The sequence below is a fragment of the Montipora foliosa genome, chromosome 8 (genome assembly GCF_036669935.1).
Source record: "Montipora foliosa isolate CH-2021 chromosome 8, ASM3666993v2, whole genome shotgun sequence".
In the NCBI taxonomy this organism is placed as follows: Eukaryota; Metazoa; Cnidaria; class Anthozoa; order Scleractinia; family Acroporidae; genus Montipora; species Montipora foliosa.
In genome coordinates, this window is record NC_090876.1 from 44,297,985 (window position 1) to 44,315,484 (window position 17,500).

The 17,500-nt window shown below is 39.5% G+C and overlaps 1 protein-coding gene across 5 annotated transcripts in view; it reads right to left on the minus strand.

The window, feature by feature from the left end:
• LOC137967838 (uncharacterized) overlaps positions 1-17,500 on the minus strand; it is a 75,654-nt gene that overhangs the window by 56,817 nt on the left and 1,337 nt on the right. For 2 of the 5 annotated variants that reach the window (XM_068814425.1, XM_068814421.1), the window contains exons 1-2: positions 4,399-4,687; positions 3,812-3,983 (exon numbers count right to left, since the gene is read on the minus strand). The gene's annotated coding sequence lies outside the window, so the exon portion shown is untranslated. Of the gene's footprint in view, positions 1-3,811; positions 3,984-4,398; positions 4,688-17,198; positions 17,226-17,500 lie in introns of those variants that run through there. The other 3 variants (XM_068814424.1, XM_068814428.1, XM_068814422.1) reach the window with 3 other exon arrangements.

Sequence of the window (17,500 nt, forward strand, 5' to 3'; positions counted from 1 at the left end):
TTTTCATGAAACCTTTCCTGCTTACAGAGCAATACTAAAAATATCCTCCCGTATCACGTTTCAACCGTAAGCTCGAAAATTCAATAAACAACATGATATTATAATTCCCAAAGACAGAAAATATATCATAAAACATGATGAATTCATAAAGGCCACCTTTTCCAGCGAACATTTTTTTGAACCAAACAACATATTTGCTATTAGAGGCAAAAACCCCTTCCTATTTCATTACGTGCGTGAAGAGAAAAAAACTTAATCGTGTCAAATATGCGCAATATTACAACAAACTAAAATTTCAGGATCAAACCGTTTCCATGAAGAACCTTTCCTTGAATAATGAAGCACAAAATAAACGACAAGCTTTCTTTCAAATAATTCTTGGCTGTCACATTTCCATTTTTTTTTACCTGAAGACTGTGCAGAGTTGATCACAGATCTACTTAAGGTGTTCGATTCGTTCTCTGTCTTTGTTTAACCCATAAGTTACCAGAGAATTTTCCATTTGGTTTCAGTGTTCTATATAACAGCACACTTGGCAAAATCTTAGAAATGCAGCTCACTTTGATTTCGGCTCGACGGGCGACAGATTGTTGTCGAAGTGTTGTGTTGTTCAGTATCCAAATGACTTGCCATTATTGAGCTTCATAAGGGTATATTTTGTTCAAAGATCCACTAAAACGCCATTCGCGTTACATGACTTTCGACGCCATTGCCGGTTAAGTTAATCGTTCTACTGTAGCACAGGCAACCCTGGCTCACTGTGTGCGTCACGTAGGTATTAAAGTATAGAAAACATATGAGGCAAAGTTTAGGTCTGAAAATTTGCTAAAAAATGGAAATAAAAATCGATAAAACTTACCATGTAGTGAGCTGTTGTTGTCTTTAATACGTACACGAAGTTTCGGGAAAAATGGTCCCCGTTCACCTTCCTTCATAGTATAGTGACAAGGTAGGAGACAGAAGCCAGCTTAAGGACTCCGATCGACCCAAAACAAGCACGATTTTTTTCGTGAAAATCGAATCCAGTCGCTAAATAAACACGCCAGGTTCGCGGAACAGGAATTTCTCTAAACCATGAATCCACTGAAGCATCTCCAGGTAGCAACGCGAAGCCACCAGACTCCGTTAAACTTGTAAGTTAACCTGCTAAAATGGCGGCCAGAAAGCGTTGTCCTCGCGAAGTGTCCAATTCAAAATGGCACTGAACTCTGGACGCCTGGTGACGAGTATAATAAGTTCTGGAGGGAGGGGAGTCCCAAATTGCTAAAAACAAAACTCACTGAGCAATCTGGGACTCCCCTCCCTTCAGGGGGACATATATTCCCCTCGTTACCAGGCGTCCCGAGTTCAGTGCCATTTGGAATTGAACACTTTGCGAGGACAACGCTTTCGGGCCGCCATTTTAGCAGGTCAACTTACAAGTTCTACGGAGCCTGGTCTATGAAGGAAGGTGAACGGGGACCATTTTTCCGGAAACTTTGTGTACGTATTAAAGACAACAACAGCTCACCACATGGTAAGCTTTATCGATTTTTATTTCCATTTTTTAGCAAGTTTTCAGACCTAAACTTCGCCTCATATGTTCTCTATATTTTAATACCTACGTGACGCACACAGTGAGCCTGGGTTACCTGTCCACCAGAGAAATCTATGCATTTCCTACTACCCTCTCGATCCCAAGAAAATACGCGCAGAAGGCTCTATGCACAAAGACACCACTTAACAGGGGAGCGACAGGCAAGACTTTTACCGACACGGAAAAAAAAGAAAAAAAAAAGAAAAACACCCAACAAATGCCACCCTTTTTCCGACTGGGATTGCCATACTGGCAACCCAGTAAAAAAAACTCAACTGGACTATTACCGTGGTATGCATGGTATGCATCCCACTTAATTATGATATATAGATCTCCCTTATACTACTTTGTAATTACTTGTTTCAGTTAATAATAACTTTTAAAATAAACACATTTACACCCAAACCCCATGACTGTTTCAAATTCTTCAATTCCCAACGCAAAGTGATACCATCAAATTAAAGAAGTAGTGACAACTCCTATGATATTGCAAGGAGAAAGTGGCTGCTAACATTGAAACGAAAATGCTGTGCAAATTCTTTCCCAACTACACCCGGACTACAGAAGCAACGATATTTGCAAAATCATTACTTCCTATCTAAGAACAAAGTGACGATTATAGCAGCACTTTTGGTTGCTTTCAGCTTAACAAAGTCATCGCGAGCACCAACGCCGTATCCTAATGACTTGTTTCATCTTGAATTTGGAAAGTCAGACTTCAAATTCTACTACCTTACTCTACCATATACGAATTCTAAGAGTTGAAAAAACCCCTTCTACACCAGTACTCATTAAAGCACATCCGCCCAAAATATGTACAAACAACGATCCGCATTTTCCACCCCATGTCTGGCCTCAAGAAATTATGCATTCACGTTGCAGAACATCCACAAATAAATGGTAAACCAGCACGATTGCTAACCAAGCAAATAAAGAACTTCAAAACTATTGCCCAATATTAATCACCTAAACGCGTCGAAGTCGTTAACAGATTTAAATTCTTCATGAAAAACGGAATGCTAATCTCTTGGAAGAACGCAGCATAACAAGTCATTTCATGAGTTTTGCGTCATTTAAATATCAGCACATCTCAAATGACAACCTCGCGTTGTCGCTGCTTCACAGGTCACACGTTTCATAAAAACCCCAATAAAGTATACATTTTCTGGAAGCTTAGGAATGGTAGATCCCGATTATTAGTTGACTTAAGGCAAGAAATAAAATACCTTTCCTAAAATAGCCATCATTTTCCAAAAGTATGTAGTTTCTCAAATTGAGTTCGTTTCCGGTCAGAATTTAACCGGAAATACGCTATCTTCACACCTTGATCTAAAAAAGCGTGTCGAGGCATTTTGTTTGATTACATGTCTGGTTTGTTTTTATTCACTGTTAAACTTTAACTTTTTATAAAACGCGCAGTACCTTTTCTTAAATACTCATTACTTTCGAAGGAGGCAACAAATAAATACTCCCCGACACGGGTTTTTTGCCACTTTATCGGGCAACATTCTTGCCAAATTTCGGCGAAAAGGGATGAAAACTCGCTGTAAACGAACTGAAATCGTGCACCTCATTCGATGAAATTTGCATTTGAGTTTTTGAGACATAAAGCCATTTGTGGACAGCTTCTAATTTGAGATAGTTTATTCGTAGAGTCGTTTTCCTTTCTAATTTTGTCTAGTAGAAACGTTTTTTCGCAAACTTTTTGTCATGTCAAAAAAAAAAAAAAACTCAATGAGGTGTACCTGGGAATATGAAAAACTAAAATGGCAAAATTATCAATTTTGGGGTATACCGATACCTTACAACATCACTCGCAAGGGACCAAATACAATAACAAACCTACAACACAGTCTTGCCAAATTCGTTTCCAGCCGCAATTGTAAGCTCACACCCGCCGTACTTGTTACTATCCTGTGTCTTTAAAATGTTTAATTTGTGTTTCACCTTAGAGGCTAGCGCTTCAAAATTACGCGACGATCGCAAACGAGTAACATAAATATGAATATCGAAACAACTGTGTCACCTCAATAGTCGGGTCGACTTTTCAAATGACGGCTCGTCACTAACTAGACGGGTCCTTACGACCTGTCGTTCCTCGAACCTTCTCTAAAATAGCAACTTCTTGTTACTTTACTTCCGCAAACACCACGACCCGACTTCCGCTTGACGGGTCGTCTTCATCAAAAAGTCTACCCGACTCAGTTCGTGTGTATTGGACAACCCCTCTCAAACCTGGATTTCGCGGCGCAAACGCTGTATCTCTGCAGATTGAAGTCGAAAATGAGACCAGATGGGCAGCTGTATCCCTCCTGTATTTTTGCGCTTAATAACCCGCTTGCAGCCTGGCACCTGGCATTCCACGGCTTTCTCTGGGCAATTATGCAAATGAAGATTAATCTGGCTTCTGAAAAATAAAAAGTTCAAACTTTTAAAATTTGTTCCACGATTTTTGAATCGGATGAGTGTTGGGAGCCTCCATCCGACGACCAATACGAATGGAAAGTGCGCGCGTACGGTGTTTACACACGAGTTGTGGCGTATCAGAAATCGAACAGGTGAGCGAAGCGCACGAGTGAAATTTCTGATACAAAAACAACGAGTGAGTAAATACTGTAGAAAGTATTTTCCATGTGGTATTGTGTTTATTATATACATAATGAGATTTAAATTCTTCTTTATCGTCTTTAATGACAAACTAAGACAAAACTCTGTTACACGACTTCAAGTCAAAAACTTCTGTGCCGGAAATTTGACATTAAAGCAAGCAAAGAATGTGAAAATATTATTTCAAATGTCCCTCAATACTTGAAAAAAGGCACCTTAAACTTGAAGGCTCATAATCCCCTCCGTCTTTACGTCTCACAGAACGAATAAAGTCCGAAAGGTGCTTGTTTAATTCTGCGGCCTCTATGTTTTGCGCTTCTCGACCGTCGCTCTTTTCGTTTCTCAAACGTTTCCAGCGATTTCACATCTCGTTTCGTTTTCTCTTTCGTGTTCTTGTTTTTGAGACTTTCCACGTAATCCTCGACCGAAGTATCGTGATCAACAAACCTTTTCTCGTTCTTTTTTTTTTAACTTTGACACTTGCGAAGGAATAAAATTCCTCAAACAAGCGAAACACTGCCAGCCGAATGAAAGTCAACTTGTTACGGCTCAGACGTCAAAAAACATGATACGCGGTACCTGATTGGACCTGAAAAAGCGATACGCTTCATTTGATTGGCTGTTGGGTTCTTAGACCAGCTTGTGAACCGAATTTATTGCGCGCCTCTTCAGTGGGTAAATCTCAGTATGTATATAGTAAAATTTATTATTAAAAAGATGAAAGAGTGCACACACACACACACACACACACATTTATCCACAAAAATACAATAGCGTAAATACTTCGAAAAATTTGATGCTACTAACGATAAAGAAGAAATCTTTTGAGGTTTTTGCAAAACTGAGCAGTAGATCCAGATGACTTAATTTGGCTGTCAAGAGAATTGAAAAATTTAGGGCCTTGCATGGAGGCGGATTGGAAATTTTCGCATATTAGTTCGAACTAATGGAATATAAAAATTGCAATTGTATGAGTTTCTAGTATTACAAGGATGAATATAATTAGCCAGTGTAAACATGTCATGCCAGTGTAAACTGCACTTTTATTAAAACATCACATTTTATAAAGTAGTCATTTGGCGAATTTCGACTTGTTTTCTCGGTGCAATTAATTTACAAGGTAAGGAGAAGTCGTATAAACGAAGAAAGTTGATTGAACACTTTGAAATAAATTTGAGTTTTTGTTACTCTCACATAAAACGAGCCTGAGTTAAGTTTGAAAATATGTTACTTAGTACGTTCTACAACCCTTCAACTTACATTTATTGTGAGCTTTTCACAGAGCAAAACTGACAACAGCCGAACCTGTATTAAGCGGCCCTGTATTAAGCGGTCACCTCTATTAGGCGGTCTCGGTCACCCTTTGCTAAGCCCCGACGAGCTTTTTCTATTGTCTTGACCTGTATTAAACGGCCACTTTGTAAAAGGAAACCACTATAATATCATGGGTGACAAATTACTCCTTAATTTAGGCGCGAAATTTCAGCGTTAATTTATATTTTCAAATGTGAAATTACAAAATTGCCATGGTAACATCTCTTGTATCTCGATCAGAGCCAAGATGGCATCAGTCTAGATTTAAGACATTGACCATTGAAGAAGTTACGAAATTAAAAGAAGCGGCAGAAAATTTAAATACGTGAAAGAGCACAATTAACTGGGTGAGGGTTTTTGAGAAGTGGTGTGACGAAAATAGTCTTGAGAAAAACCTGGAGATGATTCTTCCCGAGCAGTTGGATAAAGTACTCGAGCGATTTTACAATTACGGTTGTGAGCGTAATTTGTCACTCACGACATTAAAAGGTAATCAAATGGTTTTCTCGTGAAATTAGGAAATATTTTCACTTGCGTTTTGTCAAAAAGCGCGTGAAATTATTTCCTAATTTCACTCGTCGCCATTTGATTACACATACAAATACTACAGTAGTTCATACAAGTACAAATAGCACACCAGGTCAGTATCAGTATCGGAGACGGCGAACATGGCAAGGCAACTGAGAGACTTTGCTCAGTTTAACAGACACCAGGAACTTTCTCTGGCGTTATGCAAAGTGAACGACATACTTAGCGATATTAAACTACGGAAACCTAAACAACAGACATATCTGTCTATTTTTTACTGGGTTGCCGTATGGCAATCCCAGTCGGAAAATGGGTAGATTTTCCGTTTTCTTTTTTTTTATTTTCCGTGTCGGTAAAAGTCTTGCCTGTCACTTCCCTCGTAAGTGGTGTCTTTGTGCATAGAGCCTTATGCGCGTATTTTCTTAGGATCGAGAGGGTAGTGGAAATGCGTACATTTCTCTCGTGGACACAGGAGAATAATTAACTTAGCCTGCAATGGCGTCGAAAGTCATGTAACGCGAATGGCGTTTTAGTGGATCCTTAAATAAAATATACCCTCATGGAGCTCAATAATGGAAAGTCAGTTGGATAAACTAGGCAGGCGGTAAAAAACCAACACCTAGAATCTCAAAAGCGACGAGTAATGGACTTCGACAACAATCTATCGCCCGTCGAGCCGAAATCAAAGTGATCTGTATTTCTAAAATAATATTTAACCAAGTGTGCTGTTATGTAGAACACTGAAACCAGATGGAAAATTCTCTGTTAACTTATGAGTTCAACAAAGACAGAGAACGATTGAACGAATCGAACACCTTACGTGGATCTGTGATCAACTCTGCACAGTCTTCAGGTAACAAAAAAAGGAAATGTAACAGCCAAGAATTATTTGAAAGAAAGCTTGTCGTGTATGTTGTGCTTCATTATTCAAGGAAAAGGTTCTTCATGGAAACGGTTTGATCCTGAAATTTAGTTTGTTGCAATATCGCGCATATTTGACGCGACTGAGTTTCTTCTCTTCAAGCACGTAATGAAATAGCAGGGGTTTTTGCCTCTAATAGCAAATATGTTGTTTGTTTCAAAAAATTGTTCGCTGGAAAAGGTGGCCTTTATGAATTCATCATTTTTTATGATATGCGAGCTTAACTGGATAGTTTTTGTGGCAATAGTAAAGCATTTTCTTGTCAAAATGAGGTTAGCGTCTTTCTGGTGTGTTAACTTAATTAAATCGTGAGTTTGTATTTGCCGTCTGCCGCGTAACCTTGATTTCCACTCTCAAAATTACCTCCAGAACCTACTTTGGTATTACAAAGCTGTCAGATGCTCAGAGGGCACGCTTAAACTTGTGGTGAAAAGAAGCTGTGAGGAAACTTGAAAATTATCAACATGTCAGCCCCGAAGCCAATGTTTTTCGCTTCTCTTTTATTTGTTATTTTACAGAGACTGGAATGCTGTTGTTCAATACCACACAATTCAGTGCCTTCTGATTTTCTGTAACACGTACCACAGGCAACCCAGTGTATGCGTCACGGAAGCATCTCGTTTCTTCTTAGGACAAATAGGTTTAAAAGACAAGACCCAAAAGATTAGGAGTATGTCTTTTTCTAACGACAGGCTGTAATACCGGCCGCATCAAGTGGACGTAATACTGTATTCTCAAAACGACGAACGCTACGGTGCCTAAAACTGGTAAACGATTTACTTCTAGGTAAGTTTTTACCTGGTATGGATTAAAAAATCACAAAACCTAGCAGCTTTGATTTTACAATTTGATGGCGTTATATGAAAATTAACACTCTACTGATAAGCCTAAATGCTTGGCACAATGGCGGATTGAACACCCTGGTTCGATTCGCAAAATGTTTGACACAATGGCCAGTTGAACACACAGGTTAAATTCACAAAATATATTGGAACGACTTACTGGTTCGCAAGAAAAACAGATCCATTGGAGTATTCGTTCAAATGCTTACATGCAGTGAAACACACTAGACCGGAGCAAGATCTAAAAACCACTGGACTATTACCGTGGTATGCATGATATGCATCCCACGTAATAACTTAGACAATTCTCCTTACCTTTAAAGCTTCCCGTTCTCAAGGAAAAATCGTCTGTCCACTTTATCAAATACTTTCAGATGTGAGGTTTAATCATCGCGGGCGAAAAGGATTTGGTATAGCTTATATTGTAAGCAAAGAGTGGTATAGCCTGCGCTCAGAGAAGAAGAGAGAAGAGTAAGATTTCTAATCGCTGTACGGGAGTTTAGAAATCCCGAAGCCGGACTTAATTTAACATCTGTGGGGCACATTTGTGACTACGAACGAGATAATTAATATAACAAACCATCACGTGATTGGAGTTGCTTCAATGGCTCAGTGCGCGTGGCCCGAGTTCGAGGCGCGATGGCTCCGATTGTATCATACAGGATTCTTATCGAGCGGATAATCTACTATCCCTGGGGTATGCACATCTGTGACTACAATGAAAAATAAAAAACTGGACTATTACCGTGGTATGCATGATATGCATCCCACGTAACAAGCAACGTGATCGTGAGGTGACGAATATTAGTAAACAATTGTTGACCTCACAGGAAACGTGTCTTCGCACAGGCGAAAGGTTTTATAAAAAGTTATTCGACTGGAAATGCTACAACCTCGTTCTTTAAACTTAAAATAGTCACCGAAGCAGAAGCTGTAGAAAATAACTCCGAGATCGCCGCAGAATACGGCATCAGTGAGTCGATGGTTCCGTCGCTGGAGGAAAGATAAGGCAAATCTGTTCAACGGGGAGCTTATCGGGGAGCGTATCCCGAGCTCGATCAACGACCTTTGGCGTGGTTTTCAGAGCAAAGAATTCAAGCTAGGATTTTCCCTTTGATGCGTACGGTTTTTTCGCTTGGAAAATGTCGCTACAAGAAGAAATCCACTTGCGTTTTTGTCTCAAGTTTGCTATGGTATCATGCGACAAGCTTGTTTACACGACTTGTGATGGTGCAATCTCGTTCCCAGACTCCTCGTTCCTTCGATGGGTAAGCCAGGCTTGGCGCGATATTCCCGAGGAGATGGCGAGGCGTTCGTTCAAGACTTGTGGCACCTCTATAACGCACTCGACGGCACAGAAGACGATGCAGTCTTCGACGAGAATATTCCAGGACAAAAAAAAAGTGAAGACGAGGAAATGGACGACGAATTCGAGACAGAGAGCAAGGAAGAAGACGAACAATAAGATCGATACCGATCACACAACAACACGAACGGCTCCTTTACGAGCCACCAAGTAATAAAAATCCATATTACACCAACAACAACTTCTCTACATTTTACAAGTAATTTAGTTCGGCTTGTAAGTGAATACACGTTCATTTGTTACTGTTTTAATTTGCTGAGAAAATTCTTTTTATCAAAAATACTCGGCTATAAGCCGAGACCCCTTCTATGGCTTCAAATTTGCCCAAATTGAGTGAGGATTTGTGTAAAAATCGCTCGGCTTATAGCTGAATAAGTACGGTATATACTTTATCATTTTCTTCAAAATAAACTCTACCAGTGTCGATCCTCGCATCATTGCTTTCACACACAATTTCTCCACACGCTACTCTGGTAACATCTGAAAGAACCCCATGTTCTGGTAAATCAGTAAGGGTTTGCTACTGGGCAAAACGTTTTTGCTTTGTTTTCAAAGGCCAGGCTTCATGGCACATAGAGCAGAGTTTGCAACATTGAGATTTTCTCTTTTCTATTTTTTTTTCTCACTGTGTACAACTTTGGCAGCTGACAAAGATGTAGTTTCACTGGTTTTTGCATTATTATTGTTCTCACTCTCTATTGTTAGGGAGCTGCTTGACTTTCCCTTGCAACAGTTTTGGCATTGCTTTTGCTTTATTACTTTTCATGTTTACAGAGTTCGCCTTGAAACTATCTCGAGATTTACTTTGGATGGTCACACTTTCATTGGCACATGTTGTAAATGTGCATTCTGCATGTTTGCTTTGCTCCAACTGACCACCCGTCGCCAATTCTTTCAGCTCATAAATTGCAAAAAACCACCCTTCTCTATAAACTTGTCGCAATGATGAAAAACTGGGAAACTCTAGTATATTAACACAAAGGTCATCAACAGCACAAGTAAAGTGATTGTTGTTACATCGCACAACATCTCTCAATCTGTATCGCGCTGCAGCTATCTCAATCACCTCAAACATAGTTGTGTTTTTTAACAGAAGAGAAGGAAATTCAATAAAAAGGGACCGCACAACCACAGGCTAAAAAGACTTACAAGAAAACGCTAATAAAACTTTTTTATATAGTTTTTGATATTGTTGGAAATAACTTTAAAAAGTTGTTTCGCACTCCCAGGATGATTATGAGCAAAACTCCATTCCCCGGTTAGATGTCAATGTTTCCCAGCCAGAAAAGAACCCGCTCGAAAAACCGGTCAAAACAGGGTTTTTTTGAACCAGCGGTAAGCTTCTCATGAACGAGTTCTCCTCCAGTCTCCCCTCAGTTTCTGTTCTCACCCAGTTAGCACGGATGGAGATGCTAAAAGTATCTAAAGTTTCCTAGCAAAAGAGTATAAAAATTAATATTAATAACTTGCCAGCCTGCTGCTGAATTACCACCGCGTAACAAGCATTTTGCGGAACAGTTTCGTTGGGTGCCCCTGTTACAATCTCTAGCTGCAAATTAACTACTACAGGTGTATGATCCATGTATGTAACAGGTCAAGTCGCCCGAAAAACATCTCACGCGAAGTTATGTTGCCCGAACGAGAGCTTTGTCGCCCGCAAATAACAGTCATGTCCCCCGAAATGCCGAGTTATGTCTCCCGATACTTTATCTGAGTCATTTAGGAAATTTTAAGCTATTAACAGACGTTTACAATAAAGGCAAGTATTTTAAGATGTTGATAACATAAATCTAACGACCTCCAAGGCTGTGCTCTAAGGAAAATTTCGGGGAGCCCTTCGGGCTCCCAAGCATTTCAGCTGGGGTGCTCAGCCCTCCAAGTTGGCCACCCGAATTAATTAGTTATTTATTTAATTAATTATCTGAGATCAACAACGCAGCAGGACCTTCATCCATCTCTCTCTCAACGAAACATTGCTGCTACTGCTCTGGTGATCGTCGAACTCGCTAGTGCAAGAAAAACCCGCAAGCCGTCACTTTTTTCACGCCATACATGAGAAAGACGAGAAAAATGGCGATGCCACCGATGTTTTTCAGTTTTAAAAGTGAAAAGTAAAGATTGCGGTAGGTTTATGTAGAGACGTTTGGGTCTAACACAGGTAAACCTTTTTAATGGTTAGTTTGGTTGAAAATAAATTTTCAAAACGTGAATCAATGCCGCTTGATTCCCGTGGAGCTTTTGTGAAAACTGCTGTGAAACAATGAAACCACCGCGGCCCAAAAGCTATTAATTTTCTTTTAAGCAAGTCATCTTGATCTCGAAGAAAATCATCGCTACAGGACAGAACTAAAGCCCTGGCCAAACTATCAAACAAAGTTGGATTCCACATGCAACATTGTTGGATGTAAATGTTGAGGTAGTGGCAAAACACTCTCCAACATTGCTTGATGAAACATTCAAGTTCAAGTTGGCGCTAAATTTATAAGTATGGGCTAACACTGAAACGAAAATCACTCGTACCGTGTGTGCTACTGGAGCTGTTTGAGGACGGAAATGATGGATTCAAACGAGCTGAAACCAAAAATGGTTAAGAGAACGTGTAGAAAAGGGTAGTTTTTCTGCAAGATACACCCGCGCTTAGGAGATAACGAGAGTGAGCTGGCATCAATTTGCAGAAATTGTAAACGCTATTGAACCAGAAATCTCCAAACAGAGCGTGATCAAGGGGACTAAAAGTGTCCCAAAGACATGGCCTTGTTGATCCTTGTCCGCCATCTTTGTTGCAAATAATGCTAGAAGCCTAGGCTTGAAAATAAAATAGCAATTCGTAATTGGCTAGCAGCCCGAACGTGACTCGATTCAGGACACAACTTTGTTGGAAAAGCGGCAAGATACTGCAACATTGTTGCCTCGAGCAGAATTGTTGGTCGCAATGTTTGATCTAAAGCAAACTCCATTCAAAACTTGATCGAACAAAAAATGTTGGACAAACATCATCCAACATGGGTGGCCAAACGGTCGAACAATGTTGCATGGAGCAAAGTTGGAGGGTTGAATCCAACTTTGTTCGATAGTTTGGCCAGGGCTTAAAGTATTTTTGTTTTATATGATCAGTTAAATTTTTAGTGGAATTAGCTTTTTGTGGATTCGGTTATGGCCCGCCGTTTGTAGCAAAATTTAATCTTAGATGTATATGTTCAATCCTTTTAATAAAGGTTTAATTTAAAGTCGTAAAAGGCGTTCAATGCAATCCAATCCTTAAATTTTATGTGTAATCCAATACTACGAATATTGATTCAATCCAATCCTTAAATTTTATAGTTAATCCAATACTACGAATAATGATTCAATCCAATCCTCAAATTTTATCTTTAATCCAATACTACGAATATTGATTCAATGCAGTCCTTAAATTTTACATGTAATGCAATACCACAAATATTGATTCAAAGCAATCCTTAAATTTATATGCAATCCGAAAATATGTTCAATCTTCCTGGGACGAGCGCGGCCATATAAAACCAGAGTAAACTGTGCAAGGTATAGAACAAAAGATGGCGGCAGAGTGGGAAGAAGAATTTGACACAGAAGTTGAGTTCCCCAAGTTTCTAGGAGAAGTTGTGAATAGAACCGAGACAATATTTGAGAACTTTGACACAGAAGCGGCAGAAAAGCATGCCGAAGTTCTTGATCAAACAATTAGCCATTGCTGCTTAGGTCGATGAAAGAAAGATTGATGCAACCTTGACACGAGGGACAAGGAAAAACTCGATTTCATCGCTGGGGCCTTAGTGGATGTGCTTAATGTGCTTCGTCGCCGGACCATCTCTCCGTCTGCTGTGGCTGCGGATTCAGGTACGATAGATAGGGAAAAAGGAAAAAAATCCCAGAAGAAGTGCGCGGACTGGGAATTCACTTGGACAAGGATTGCAGAGATGCTCGGAGTTTCGAGGTGAACAGCTCACAGACGAGTAGCAGAGTATGGGTTACAGGATATGAGGGGCTTTGACGACTTACCCGATGAAAGACTCGACCGGATCATTCAAGATTACATAAACAGCCATGGGAGTGCTTCTGGGTGCAACATAATAGCCGGTTACCTGGCCAAACTCACTTTGGCATCTTGATGGCATCACTCATTGATTAGGCGGAAGCTGGTAATTCATGGTTGCATAGACGGATTTTCTAGAAGAATAATCTTTCTATCATGTAGTCCCAATAATAGAGCCGAAACAGTTCTGGGATTGTAAAGGAATGTTGTCCTACGCAGCGTCTGTATGTGTATGTGTATGTCTGCTTCGATAATTAAGTGTGTTTATCTTTTGTCGGAAAGATCTTATAGCCACTCAGCTTACGTTTGATCAATGTGTGTCCATAAGATAAGCGAACAATAGTGGTTTCCGAAACTGAGGCCAGCCTTCACAATGTCTTCCAAAATTATTTTTTCGAGCCACCCACAAATGGAGATGAGATGGTGTACGACTGAACGCCATCGTTCAAATGAAAGTAAACGGTAAATACTTGGACAAAAAGTGGACGAGAGGGATTTTCCCAGCCGAAAGGACATTTTTGGTTGCCAGATAATTCACTTTCCTCGAAAGGCCAACTGGAAAACATGGACTGGACTCTGGACTGGACTCTGGACTGGACTCTGGACTGGACCCTGGACTGCACCGTGGACTGGACTTTATTAAACGAAGCTAATATTTAACCAATAATGTAACGATTAACCGTTTCTATTTAATTATTAACCAGCGAGAATGAGAATGAGAATGGATGTTTTTTTCAAAGGGAACATAAACGAAAAATCGAACAATGCTGCCCAGTAACTTTCAATCAAGTCAAGCTACTATTACGTGAATACTGTGTCGACGATATATCTCACGCGTGCGCTGTCTAAAGAATGTTAGGAATGTAGTCCAATTCAATATATTCGATATGTTAAGCGCGGTCGCTTTGCGCACTATTTCTACAATTGAAGCAGCTAGCACTACAAACTAAGCACTTCAGTTGTTTACAGTGGTAAATTAACTTTACAAATCCCGCCACTTGTACGCTTGGCTATGATTGCGTAAACGCTGTGAAAGTTTAAAGTCATCACGTAACAATGTAATGTCGCCACGCGATCCTATCTCGTGCGTGTGCTATTTTAAGAATGTAGTCCGCTTCAAACACAACGCTAGAAGTTATGGGATGGGAAAAGGGGGTGGCAAATACCAAAACATTGTTGCCAGGAAAAAGAAATAATAAATGTATACAGCTGAGAAGGAAAAATACATTTGCTTTCATCTTTTTAACATAATCTTCCTTATTGATTGGCAGCATATCTTTAATTTTAGAACTTGACAATCGTGACCTGGCATTCCTGATTTGTGTAACAATTCGAATTTTATAGTAGCTAATTTTTGTTGAAGAAGTACACAGGTTAAATCTAACCAATCAAATCATTGTTCGTTATCACCTGAGGGGTGATGAATGGTCTCTGAATGGATGGTCTCGGTTTTTGAGCGTTCCCGAACGTCTCTGTGTCTCAAATTTTTTGCAAAGCCATTTTGGGATCTAAATCTCGGTCTCGCAATCAAAACTCAAAGTCGCGGTCTCGCAGACAAAAACGCTAGTCTCTCCAAAAAATGTAAAAAAATACAAAAAAAGTGTATAAGAAATATCCTACACATATCATGTTCATAATTAATTGTTTCTCGATATACTCTCGGCTCAGCTAACTTGTATTTCTACGTTTATATACCAAGTTTATCTCTATTGAAGTCGTTGTGGCCCTGTACAAAAAATGTCTCTCTTATGTCAGTAGGGTGGTTAAATATTAACTTCGTTTAATAAAGTCCAGTCCAGGGTCCAGTCCAGAGTCCAGTCCAGAGTCCAGTCCATGTTTTCCAGTTGGCCTCCTCGAAATATCAGCCGAAAAATTAAAATTCCGTCAAGGATTCAACACCGACAACCGGTTTTTGTTAACTTTGGAATATCCCCCAAGGTTTTGGAACGTGTTAATACAGTTTCTTACTAGTACAAAACTCGCAGATCCGTAAACACTGGTATGATTATTTGTAGTATCTTATTGTGGGTTTTACTTTGCTTTATCACTATACATGCAATTACAGTGCGACGCGCCATACCGTGGCCACCCAACAAATATTTTTACAAGTTAGCTACTGATCAAGATACGCGAATTTGATTGACAGACACACCTCCATAGAAAGTTTCAACGCGCAAGAACCAAATGGAGGCTTGTCTGTCAATCAAATCCGCTCACACTGATTGGCTAACTTGAAAAAAATGTTTTTTGGGTGGCCACGGTAAGGCGCGTCGCAGTGTAACATTGCAGAAATATTGTTATTTTTGGACTTCGCGGTTTTCCGAGTTTCACAGTGATCATGTATGACACGGATTTCAATGAAGTGTTGTATAAAACCGAAAACGAAAGCAATTATTCCGTGAAATCGTAAACCGAATACCTTTTGTTTTGGGTTGACGTATCTTCCCATCACCGAAAAATGATATCAACGCATTTCATGCCAAAAATGTGAAATAATATGATTTCCTGTAACTGTCACAGAGGCCTGAAAATCAGGAAAAACATCCAAAGCGTTGTCACGTCCGTTTTTATACTAGATACGCATTATCAGTCTGAACGAACTTAGGCAAGACCTCCTCGGTAACATGACCTAGAATGGATCTATTCTAACTAACGAACGACTGAGATAATTAGAGATTCGAAAACTGGAAGATATTAAATAGGATAAGAGGCCAAAAAGTAGACAGATTGCACTTCAGGCCTTTAACAGTCAAACATGAATTTCGTAGGAAACAATATACACACTCAACTGCGTTAGACATTAATAATTGTTACAAATAAATAGCTTCAAGTTTTTTCTTTAAAGTATACGTAGGCAAGAGAGTTGGTAGAACAACATCGGAATTAGGAGGATTGTAAAACTTATGACCTTGATAAAAAGCACGGAGAATTGTTTATTAGTATTAGTGCTGCGGTAAAGTAATTGGAAGGTCTTATAATTTCTTGTATAATAGGAATGTATTTGCACTTTTTAGTAAAACAATTTTGTTTGCTAACAGTAAACGGAAAGGGTCGAGATTTGATAGGAGTACATAAATTTGCCCAGCTGCATATGTTGCAGGTAAGAGCCGGTCTTAGGTTGAATCCGTTTTCACAGGTTAAATTGGTGATCCTAACTTGACGTAGGTTGAATATGCACTCAAATGAATTGAGGAAACTTGTTTGGAGCCAAAATTAAACCTCGAGAAAAAATAGGATCAGGTTAGGATTAGTTTCGGTTATTATACATCGATATCAATTCTGAATTTTCAGTATACAAAAGTAAATAATGAAAAGAACTGTGTTGGGTTGATCATGTTCGTCGCTGAAGTGTAGTGGTGAAGACACAGGACTATAGATCTCGATTCACAGGTAAGTGCAAGTACAGTTCTTTGATCTCTAATAATTTTGCAGTGTTGAGACTGAATGGACAAGTGTATGAATACTGAAACCGATAACCGCTTAGGAAGCTGTCTCGAAGTTGTGGCAGCAAAAGACTTGAGTTTTATGATATTCGTGGACAGGTATTGCCATGCATCTGACTTGTTTTACATCGGAGGCTATCGTGAAAGTCGCCTGTGGATAGTCAGTATGAAAAATGTACCTAAGTTCTAGCTTCGTAAGTACTTCCTGCCGCGCACCTCAAGGATAGCTCCTTGGACCAATTCCGCTTGATTCACTCATTTCTCCTTTCCTAAAATATGACACACTGCCTGGGGTAATAGATATTTCAACACACTTCATTCCTTCGGTTGCTAAATATTGAATTTTTCACTCAAGTAAAGGAAATTTACGAATAGAATACCAGAAGTGCAGCAGGTAAGCGACAAATTACGGTTATTAAACACTCCTATTCAAAATAACTTAAAATCAAGTTTCTTCAAGAAATTCTAAGTGTTAAAAATGACCAATTTTCTTATTCAATTAATTCTTCTCATGATTTACTTATTATAACGAGGATCAAATTGATTTACCTATTCGAGGTTAGTTGCAGATAGGCTCTTTGTGCTTGACGTGTGGGTGTCTCTAAGTGCAACGGGGCTTTGATTTGGCGCCTTTTCCTTTTGGGCCATAGAGTTATTTTTTAAGGAGGCCAACACCTATTGTATCTTTGCGTTTTTCTTTTTATCGCTTGAATGTGATAAGGATTCAAAATTACTTTTGTGGCATGAATCTCAAGCCATTGCGGTGACAAATTCCAACACGTACTTGGATCCATTTATTCAATGGCTGTTAGTGAAGAGGTCACACTACGTACGTTGTGTGAACAATATCT